Raw genomic sequence first — 11,948 nt, 5'->3', positions numbered from 1 at the left:
AGCTACGTTTTTGAATACATGACAAGAAGCTTCAAAAGGAGTAGTGAAGCAGTATGTTTTAAATCTGCTGATGAAGAAACTTACCTATTCATCTATATGATTCTTTTTCCCCAACTGTGTTGAGTCCAAGTTATTATGTATGCTTAAAAGATTACATGGAGGTGTGATGCTACTGAGAAAATATTTTTACAAGGCTGTAAACTTTGTTATCAGACTTTTTTGCATAGTTTGTGATTGAGAATTTCAAAATATTGCATTTGGGTCCTGAAGTTTAATTTGTTGAGCCTCCTTTTGCTTGGCTCAATGAAAGGGCGCCTTTTACCTGATCTGTATTCTCATCATAGCTTCATGATATGGTAAATCTAATACTCATAAACACCTGAAAGCTGAACTTGAAAAACTCTTAAGGACACCCTTGTGTTTTTATCATTTGTTTTTACTTATGACTGTGTAAAGCTGAGTGAGAACCCCAAATTCCAGAACTACAGTTCCCGATGGAATATGTTACCAGTATAGACTACTGTCTCCTAGTATTTCAGTGAGTATGAAGGTCTGATTATGCCATGAGAATCTCCAGTACTGTTGGTGATACCAGGAATTTCAGTTTGCTTGTAAATGCAACCCCCTTGCATATAACATTTTACACAATTACTCTTATTCCAAATATAAAACGTGGCAGAATCTTTATGAGCTTGGGTGATTCAAAGAATTCAGAGATTGAGAGCCAAGAATAAATATTCACATACTTTGCAGTTTTGCCTAGTACTAGGTTTAGGCTCATGGATGAATGGATATTATGTAAAGCTCTTCAGTCTACCTTTGAATTCTTAGAATAAGTTTATCATATTGCATTCGATTTTGGTAATAGCTGTCCTAAGGGATTTTCCTTGCTTCCTTTGGAATTTCTCAGAAGCAAATTAAATTTAAACACACTATTTTATCTGGCCTTAATTTTTTAGGCAAACCTTTTAGCATAGGAGTGGGGTCGCCTCAACTACAGATACATATTAGAATCAGTGGAGGTTTGAAAAACAACAACTCTAGTTTTATGCTCAATTAAATCAGAATTGCTAAGAGGAAGGACTGTGCATTGTATTTAAAAAAAAACACAAAACTTTAGATAATTCTAAAATTCAGCTAGGCTTGAGAGCTTCTGACCTAGCATTTAAGCTTCCTTATGTTGTTTACACATCATAATTACCATTATACTTTATATATTCTATGTTATATATAAGTATTTTAAATATTTACAAACCTGACTCTATCAGTACTGAAAAACAACCCTGGGGACATGGAATAGAGCTTACTTTATTTTGTTTTTGCCCTAGTGTCTGGGTCTCAACGTGTGCTTGAATGAGCGAAGGAATTACAATGCAGGACATATTTACCCATTTATAAGAAGATTTATGTCAGGTAATAATCAATAAATGCTATTTAAATGAATACGTGGAAGTGAAAAAAGAGTGAATTTTTGCTCTTACGCAACTTTGATAAAGACCTCATGGACAGTATTATTAATAAATACTGGGTAACAGTTCCATGGTTTGTGTATGTACTTAGTTGTCTTTGTAATATCTTCATTCTTAGGTTAAAAATTGAGCTTCTTGAAAGAAACAAAGAAACAAGTATCTGAGTATTATTCTGAATTTATTGCTTTTATAATTTCTCAGAATTCCTAGTATTAAGGACTGTTGAATACATATTACTGGATTGTCTGACTGGGCTAGAATAAATGTTTGATTTGTCCATATTTTAGAAAAATCGTTTTTTTATATATATATTTCTTTTCACTTGTAATAATACTCCTCCCCTACCCCAACATAAATAATCAATGAGCAAATTCTTCCATTATCCTGACTTGGGTAAAAATCTTTTTCTAAACTATTAATGTCAGTCAAGACATCTAGAAGTAATATGGATGCAGCTATTTAGCACAATTCTTGCTCAATAATTCAAACATTACCAATTCTAATTCTCTACTGAATTCCACTTATCTCTTTCATGTGGGCAGTAAGACTTTGAAAGGAAGTTGGGTCTGCTTTACTCTGATATCACACATATTTGAGATTCAAATGACTGTGCGGTAAAAAGTGAACATTACGCATTGTCCTTACAGAGCTTCACTCTTTGAGGAACTCAAAGAGCTTTAATATGTGATCTTGTTAATCTTCACAATATCCCTTCTAGGAAGTAACATGACATTTTAATGTAAGAAAATCCAGGTGCAGTGTAGAAAATGCCAACCTGACTTACTGGAGGGAATTTTTTTAAGATTTGAAATTTCTTTTAAGATTTTTTTGTTGTTGTTTATATATTTCAGACTTTAGGCTTTTCAGTGCTATGTTTGGTGCCTGGTAAGCTTGAGATGATCCAGATGGTATTTCTAACCCAAAGGACATTTTTTTAACAGATACTTGGATATACATGTATATGTATTTTTTATTTTCTTCAAATTAGTGTATCCATGTGGTTTGACTTGGTGAAATGTGACCAATTTAGGGGATTTTAAATAATTAATTTCAGCTGCTTTAACAAAGAAGTGATTTTTCAATGTATAGACACTAGTATAATTTGTAAAGACAAATATATGAAAATAATCATAATGGGTAATAATTTACCTGTACTGTAAACAATTTTTGCTTATCATTTTATTTCTTCTTTGCCCTCAGTTTAATTATATTCCAATCCACTGTCAACATTACTACTTGGATGCTCTTTTCAAAATGCTTGAATACTTTTAGGGTGACCTTGTACACCAGACTGGCATAATGGAGATCCTCACCATGACTGACTTTACCTGGTTATTCCGCCACTTGCAAACCTACACCCAAATGCGACATTTACCTCAGATACAGTCACTATTACCTGAACACATTATCATATCAAATTCTCAGAACTGTTTCCTCTCCCTGCAATGTACATCCATCTTTTCTTCATCTAGCTAAATTCTACTTAGCATTCAATATTCAGATCAAGAAACATCTATACCATAATCATTGAACATGCTACAGATGGTGGTCCAGTTTTTCTCATTCCAATTGATACTGGCTTCTTGAGGAAAGAAATGATATACTATTTATGTTTAAATCTCAATACTTAACATAGTAACTGATGTATATTAGAGATGCTAATAAAAGGGTCTATTAAAAGAGTAGTTTTCTTCTTACAATGTATATGCTTAAATATCTAAGAGCATAGCTAATAGCAGCCATTTAATTCTCATATTAGCAAATTAATACTTAAACCTAATAACAGAGAATATTTAGACTTATTCTCTTCATGATGGTAAACATTTTATTTGGTGAAAATTGTTGTTAACTAAGCAATATAGAAGTGTTGTGCCTGTTTACATTATAGACTTTTCGCATTGAGTGCAATTGATATTTACTAAAATTAAACCACATTTTAGAGCCCTTACAGTTTAATTCTATGTACATTTTATACTAGAATCTTGGTCCTTTCCAGAGGTTGTCCTGCAGCCACCTACATTTGAAGGTAGGAGGTGTACCCTTCAAATAGGAACCTTCTGTAATATTCTTAAAAGGATGAAATCCTTCCTCCCCATTTGGTCTAATATCAAATCATGTTCATCTGCCCTTTCTTGGAAACATGAAAACAGCTTATAAAACATTTAAGGGTGAGAAATAATTCTTGTGATGTGCCGTTTGAGAGACCTGAAGCCATCTAACCTCAGTCTTGGTGCTATCTGGGAATCAAGCCACACCACTGGGTGCAATACACACCGTTTTGGCTCCTCGTGTACTTGCTATTTGAACGCTGGCATGATGCCCTAGGTTTACAATAACAGGCATTATGGAAAACAGTTGTGTAGAACCCGCTGTTGTCTTCAGTGCCAAAGGATCTTTCCCAAACATCATGTATTATACGAGGGGATTACAAATGTGACTGCTCAGGAAAACCTCTTGGAGAGCTTGCTAAAATACAGATTCCAGCGACCCACTTCAGACCTACTCCATCAGAATCTCTGGGACTAGTCCTTGTGCATGCTCAGTTGCTTCAGTCGTGTCTGACCCTGTGCGACTCCAGGGACTGCAGCCTGCCAGGCTCCTCTGTCTATGGGATTTTTCAGGCAGAAATACTAGAGTGGGTTGCTATGCCCTCTTCCAGGGGCTCTTCCCGACACAGGGATCTAACCAACATCTCCTGCATTGCCGGCAGAATCTTCACCTGCTGAGCCACCAGGGAAGCCCTGGGAATAGCCCTTAATATGAGTATTTAAAAATAAGTTTTTTATTTTGAAATAATTTTAGCTTCAAAAATGGTATACAGTTTCCATGTTCTAGTTCCTCACCTTCATCCAATGATAGTATCTTACTTAACTCTAACTTCTAACACAATGATCCAAACCAGGAAATTGACGATCGTATGACACAATTAACTGTAGACCTTAATTTGGATGTCAGATGCTTTTACATGCATTTTTGCATATTAGTTTCATGAAATTTTATCACACTTATAAATCTGAGTAACTGCCAACCCAATCAGCATGCAGTACTGTTCCAGCAACGCCCAGAACTCTCTTGTCGTTATATCCACACTCTACTCCCAGTCCTAACTTTTAGTGACCACTAATCTGTTCTCTATAGTTTTGTCATTTCAAGAAAGTTATAGAAGTTGAATCATATAGTAAAAGTATTGGCTTTTTCTAATCAGTAAAATGCTCTTGAGATTCATTCCCAGGTCCTGCGTCTATCAACTTTGCTCTTTTTATTGCTGACTAGAATTCGGATGCACCACAGTTAATCTATTCCTCTGTCAAAGTACATGTGGGTTATTCCCAATTTGGGGCTATTACAAATAAAGCAGCTATAAATATTTGTACACAGGTATTTGTGTGAACATAAATTTTCATTTCTCTAAGGTAAATTCAGTCCACATTTCAGTTTTGTCAAATGACCCTATACTTTTCTTTATAGTGTTTTCCCTTCATATTTTCCTTCTTGAACAATAACGTCTTCATTCGGGAATTAATTACCTCCTAATCTCCAAGCTTCCTTTTGTAGAACTACCTCTTCTTCTAAGTCTGTTACATTAAACATTTGTTGCACTGCTATTATTCAGGAACTTCTTTTCCTTATGGTCTTGCATTGAATGCTTTTTTTTTTGAATTGTGCCTTTCTTTGTGGTTTATACTCTTTTTACAGTGTACTTCCTAACAAAGGATTCTTAAGTATTAAAAGTGTAATTATACATGTCAAAAAATCTACATTCTATACTGCCACTTGATTGATCTTTTGTTTAAATTTATCCTGAAAATACTTTTTTCCTCCAAATTTTGAATATGTTACTCCACTGTCTTTTAATGTCCAACTTTAGTTCATTCTGATTCCTAAACTGTTTGCATGCAACTGCTGTGTGTGTGTGCTTTTATATTCTTCTTCCTATGTTGGTGTCATAAACTTTCACAGAATATCTTTTAAATAGGAACCTGGAAAATTCCAGGGACAGATGAGCCTGGCAGGCTACCATGGAGTAACCAAAGGGTTGGACACGACTCAGTGACTAAGCAACAACAAAAGCACTCAGCCTTTTCAATGTGGAATCTAATGTCTTCATGTTTTAGGAAATTTTCCTGCATGCTCTTTGTATTATTTTTAGAAAAAAAAATCACCCCCTCCATTTTTGTTTATTTATTTTTCTCTTTCAAGAACTTCCATTGGTTAGATATTGAATCTCTAAAATGGTCCTCTTATTTGCTTATATTTTCTCTCCTTATTTCCATCTGTTTGAATTCTTGTTTAGCTTTCTTCAAAGCGCACCTGATTTCTAATTTTAGATCTACCATAAAATTTTTCAAAAGCTCTCTCTTTTATTCTTTCTTATTTATAATTCTTAATGGACACAACATATTGTCTTATCTCAGGATATTGATTGCAAGGTTCTTAAATTTTCTTTTGTTTCCTACATTGACTTGGTCTCTTCTCTTCTTACTTTGATTTCTTTTCTTATTCCATCTTGCATATGGAGATTTTGGTCACGTCTCTGGTGAGCCCGGTCTCCCTGTTCATTGTTAAGTGTGAAGAAACTAACAGTAACCCTTGACCCTGTAGATGATGCTTGTGGGCATCTCTGTAATCAAAATCAGCTTTTCTTCACAGAAGTATCCCCCAATGAACATATCTATGGTTTTCATTTTTGTTTTAAATGGGGACCAGTTCAGTTTTTCCAGTAACACCACTAGTCTCTTGCATGAGGGTTGTGCCCGGGTGCCAGGGTTCTGGTTCAAGTGGCACAGAGGGGAAAGGGCCAGAGTCCCACTCTTCAGTTACACCCCACTTAATCACTCCTTCCTTTTCTGTTGTAAATCCCTTTTCTTCCTCCTACCTTTTGGTAAGACTCCAGACTTTGGAGACAAGGTGGGTAGCGGTGAGGGTAAGTAGTTCATGAGGGGTGAGGGACAAAAGAAAAGTCCAATCATTTTTTTTTTTTTTTACAGGATTTTCATGCCTGTTTCCAGCCCTGACCCTTATTCATCCTTAGTATATTTGATACATCTGAATCCTGAGCCTTCTGTGGTTTCAACCAGCTTATTCTCACTGGTATTTCTGAAGCTTTTTAAATTTGCTATCAGTTTCCTGACCTTCTTCTGGCCTTCAAAATATTGTTGAAATTTCTTGTCCAATATGTTTCCATTGTTTTGTCCATTTTCTTTTTAAAATTTATTTACTGTCATGTTAAAGCTGTTTGAGGGGGGAAGATAAATGTCTGTAGTCAATCTGCCATGTTTAACTTGATGTATAGCTATGTTGCTGGCACTGTGATGCTTTGCACCATGGTAATTGCATTTAATTCTTGGTTCCAATTCTAGGATAGTTATAGGACTATGTTCCATTCATCTACAAATATTTTGTTTGCATAATCCCATGTATTCCTCAAAACAATTAACCAGTAAGTAAGATGAAGCCAGGCTCCTAATTTTTACACTTTTTTGCCTTTCTCTGTCTTTAGCTCTTGTTTCTATTTTCATTTCCTCCCTTTCTTTTTCTTTATGTTCCTCCTGTAAAATACTACATAGTATTTCAGTTAAAATTTCCTCATATCAAATTTGGAAAAAGATAAGTGGATAAATAATGGAAAATAAAACAGTGAAGAGAGCTAGGTAAATTTTTGATACTGATTAAAAGTGGTTGGATTTAAGACAGAGACTAACATACATTTAACTTCAATCTTGAGTCAGTTAATGAAAATTTTCTTTCTTCTCCTCCTCCCTCTTAATTAATATGAAGCACAGTGAGGTTTACCATCATGGCTAGAATGGAGAAGAGAGGTGAAAAACATCTATACTGAGATCTTGAGGAAGTTCCTTTATCCAAAGTAGTCTAATTCTCTTATATGAAAACTGGAGCTAATTATACATTAATGCTAATTTATATATTCATTAAAATTTATAGATTATTATTACTTATTATAGTCGTATGTCTGAATGAATGAGTACTGGGCATGGTCCAAAGCTACTCTTATCTTCTAAAGATTTTGTTAATATATTGTTTTGGGTAGTGCTGGTAAGTATCCAAAACTCATCCCAGGCTTTATTTCCTTCAAACTGGGAATAAAAATGATTTTATACCACTCTTCTTCTTAAAAACCCTCAGGAACATTTTTAGCTTACCTAGAATAAGATTCTGACTCTATATAAAAACCCTGCATGTGTGCGTGCTAAGTGGTTTCGACTGCCTCGGTCTAGTTATTCAGACTGTAGCTCAAATGCCTCCTTCAGAGAGACTGTCGTGAACCACATATTGAAAACAGCCTCACTGTCCACTGTCACTCTTCATTTTACCATCCAATAAGGCCATTCTTTGCAAAGTAGATATTATCTGATATTTTTGTGTTTGTTTCTTCTCCCTCCTCTTTATTTATATTTTATGGTTAGTCTCTCTAGTTGCTAAAAAGCAAGATTTTTGCCAATCTATTTTACTTTAAAATTCTTGAGTGTTTGCAAAGTGCTTGGTATTTATTAAACACCCAATAAATATAAACAACAAATTAAAGAAATACATAAAATTTAGATTAATTGGTTAGTTAATCTAGGTGAATTACTGGAGGAAATTGCTAAAAGTAGAACCAGTGAAATATTACTAGAATTAACATGTATATCTTTAAGATTATAGATGAAGGGGATCTAAGTTTTTAAAACATGGAATAAAAAAACGAATCTTATGCTATTTGTAATATGCTGAACATGCACCCTCCTAATAGACCTTGTTTAGGAAAACTTGGTAAGGATTTTGGTCACCAATTTCAGTGTGTAGAGTTTTTCTCTTTCCACACAGCCAATCAAGTCTCTGACACCAGCTGGATGTCCTACAATTCAACTCAATTCTGGCACTGTCTACCTGCGGGCAGCTTCAGATTCAGAGATTATGGACCCAATCCCATAAGGCTGCCTCCCCTGCTAACTCCTAGCAAGCCCAGGTCATCCTGTTCTTTGACCAACCAGCTACAGATTGGAGGTTCTAACCCCTTCAACCTTGAGTTCGATTAATTTGCTAAAGTGGCTCACAGAACTTAGAAACATACTTTGTTTACTAGATCAGTCACTGGTTAACTGTAAAAGGATATAACTCAAGAACAGCCAGTTAAAAGAGACACGTAGGACAAAGCATGGGGAAAGATCTTGAGGTTTTCATATCCTCTTCATGTGTACCATTCTCCCCAAATCCTCATGTGTTAAGTAACCCAGAAGCTCTTTGAGCTCTGTTCTTTAGGGTTTTTATGGTGCTTTCATTACATAGGGCTGTGTGTGTATGTGCACACGTGCATGCTCAGTTGCTCAATTGTGTCCCCTAAGTATGATTGATTAACTCACTGACTATTGATGATTGAACCTAATCTCCAAGGCCTCTCCCTTCCCCGGAGGCTAGGGTGTGGGACTGAAAATTCCAATCCTCTAATCACACAGTTGGATCATCCAAAAAGCAAGAGAGTTCCAGAAAAACATCTACGTCTGCTTTATTGCCTATGAGGAAGCCTTTGACTGTATGGATCACAACAAACTGTGGAAAATTCTGAAAGAGATGGGAATACCAGACCTCCGGACCTGCCTCCTGAGAAATATGTATGTAACTCAAGAAGCAACAGTTAGAACTGGACGTGGAACAACAGACTGGCAAAGGAGTACGTCAAGGCTGTATATTGTCACTCTGCTTATTTAACTTATATGCAGAGTACATCATGAGAAACACTGGGCTGGAGGAAGCACAAGCTGGAATCAAGATTGCCGGGAGAAATATCAATAACCTCAGATATGCAGATGACACCACCTTTATGGCAGGAAGTGAAGAAGAACTAAAGAGCCTCTTGATGAAAGTGAAAGAAGAAAGTGAAAAAGGTGGCTTAAAACTCAACATTCAGAAAACTAAGATCCCGGCATCCGGTCCCATCACTTCATGGCAAATAGATGGGGAAACAATGGAAACAGTGAGAGACTTTATTTTTTGGGGCTCCAAAATCACTGCAGATGGTGACTGCAGTTATGAAATTAAAAGACACTTACTCCTTGGAAGAAAAGCTATGACAAACCTAGACAGCATATTAAAAAGCAGAGACATTACTTTGCCGACAAAGGTCTGTCTAGTCAAGGCTATGGTTTTTCCAGTGGTCATGTATGGATGTGAGAGTTGGACTATAAAGAAAGCTGAGCACCGGAAAACTGGTGCTTTTGAACTGTGGTTGGAGAAGACTCTTGAGAGTCCTTTGGACAGCAAGGAGATCCAACCAGTCAGTCCTAAAGGAAATAAGTCCTGACTATTCATTGAAAGGACTGATGCTGAAGCTCAAACTCCAATACTTAGGCCATCTAATGTGAAGAACTGACTCCTTGGAAAAGACCCCGATGCTGGGAAAGATTGAAAGCAGGAGGAGAAGGGGACAACAGAGGATGAGATGGTTGGATGACATCACTGACTCAATGAACATGAGTTTGAGTAGGCTCTGGGAGTTGGTGATGGACAGGGAAGCCTGGCATGCTGCAGCCCATGGGGTCACAGAGAGTCGGCCACGACTGAGCGACTGAACCGAACTGAATCAGACAGTTGGTTCTCCTGGCAACCAGCCCCCAAACCTGAGGTGCTTTCCAAAAAGTCACTTCATTAACACAACAAAAGGCACCCTCATTGCCCTTACCACTTAAGAAATTCCAAGAGTTTTAGGACCCCTAATGCAAGAAATGACCAGAAGACCAAATATATATTTCTTATTGTAAACCATAATATCACATTTGAGAACCTGATGCATAAGTTGAAGATAACTAGATGAATGCTCCTGATGACCTGGGTTATGCAGACCCTCTGAACTCCCAGAGCTTCCAGGGGTGGCTTACCTTTCCTTGAGAATTCTGCAAAGGCCTCTCCCTAGCAATGCAATACTTATCCCCTTAAGGAAATCTCCTCTCTTAGCTGCCCGTCTGATAATAGGGGTTGAATCTCAATATTGCCCAGGTGGTGACATCTGTCCAGTTCAGTCGCTCAGTCATGTCTGACTCTTTGTGACTCCATGGACTTTAGGATGCAGGCTTCTCTGTCTATCACCAAATCCCGGAGCTTGCTCAAACTCATGTCCATTGAGTCGGTGATGCCATCCAACCATCTCATCCTCTGTCCTCCCCTTCTCCTCCTGCCTTCAATCTTTCCCAGCATCAGGGTCTTTTCCAGTGAGTCAGTTCTTCACATCAGGTGGCCAAAATATTGGAGTTTGAGCTTCAGTATCAGTCCTTCCAATAAATATTCAGGACTGATTTCCTTTAGGATGGACTGGTTGGATCTCCTTGCAGTACAAGGGACTCTCAAGAGTGTTCTCCAACACCACAGTTCAACACTATCAATTCTTCGGTGCTCAGCTTTCTTCACAGTCCAACTCTCACATCCATACATGACTACTGGAAAAACAATAGCTTTGACTAGACATGTAGGGTCTTAATGATGGTAGAGAGTACACACCAAGAAAGAGGCAAGAATTAGCTTGCATGTTTGAGAGAGTTACAGAGCTCTGTAAGACCCATGCAGAAGATCCCCTAGGATTAGCCTCTAAAGTTGTTTAAGGGGGCCAGAATAAAGACAGGCTAAACAAAAATGTATTTGCCTGGAAATGCTTTCTAAGGATGTGTGATTTAAAAACTCCCTTGTAAGGACTGCAGGAATGGGGCAGACTCACTGCTGGGGAGGCTGTGAGGTCGATAGAAAATAAAAATCTATGCTGGGTGAAGTGGAAATTCCAGTAGTGATTGAACTCAAGTATTGGTATATGGTGTGAGGTATATGATAGAGAAAGGAATAGAGTCTCAGGGAAGTGGACATACTGGAAGGGATATATTGTGTAAGGCCAGAGGATCCACTAGATGATTAAGTCCCATCTCTAAGGCTGTGAGGAGTGTACTGGTGAGAGGGGAAGGCCAGAGCTTCTGAAGCCTGGTGCTGATAGCCGGGGAAGCTCACCGACATGGATTCTTTGATGGCCAGGTGGCTTGTGAGGAGCCAGAGTAATAGACACCAGAGGGCACTGCTTACAGCCATAAGCCAGGAGGTCACAACTCCTGTACCAACCAGAACGATCAGTCAGAAAAGATTTGCAGAGATGGTGAATAGAAGATGGTGTCTATAAAGCCAAATAGATGGGCGGCCAACAAGAGTGCTGTTTAATATCCACAACCAGAAGATGGTAAGAGTGGAAGAACAGGAAATTGAGAGCGGTCACTTCGGTAAACAGTCATAATTCCTCATTCAGTTTCTGGGTCAGAGCTGATTTTCAAATACAGATTTTATTAACAGAAGAGGTGTTCAGACCGCTAAGAGGAGAGATCTGTAATTCCATAACAAGTGTACACTATATTAAATGCTATCCCCAAAAGGGCCCAGGGTCACTTACTTCAGTGCCTTTACAATGGGGAAAGAAGAATGCCTGGACATTTTGAAAACTATTGCGCACAGATC

At 37.5% G+C, this 11,948-nt stretch overlaps 1 protein-coding gene across 3 annotated transcripts in view; it reads right to left on the bottom strand.

Moving 5' to 3' along the window:
* Window positions 1–11,948, bottom strand: part of LOC145509640 (uncharacterized) — a 596,722-nt gene that overhangs the window by 279,477 nt on the left and 305,297 nt on the right. The gene's annotated exons all lie outside the window — the stretch shown is intronic.

Source organism: Giraffa tippelskirchi, chromosome 6 (genome assembly GCF_054371585.1).
Source record: "Giraffa tippelskirchi isolate mGirTip1 chromosome 6, T2T-mGirTip1v1.2.pri, whole genome shotgun sequence".
In the NCBI taxonomy this organism is placed as follows: domain Eukaryota; kingdom Metazoa; phylum Chordata; class Mammalia; order Artiodactyla; family Giraffidae; genus Giraffa; species Giraffa tippelskirchi.
This window is presented reverse-complemented; position numbering and strand designations above follow the sequence as displayed.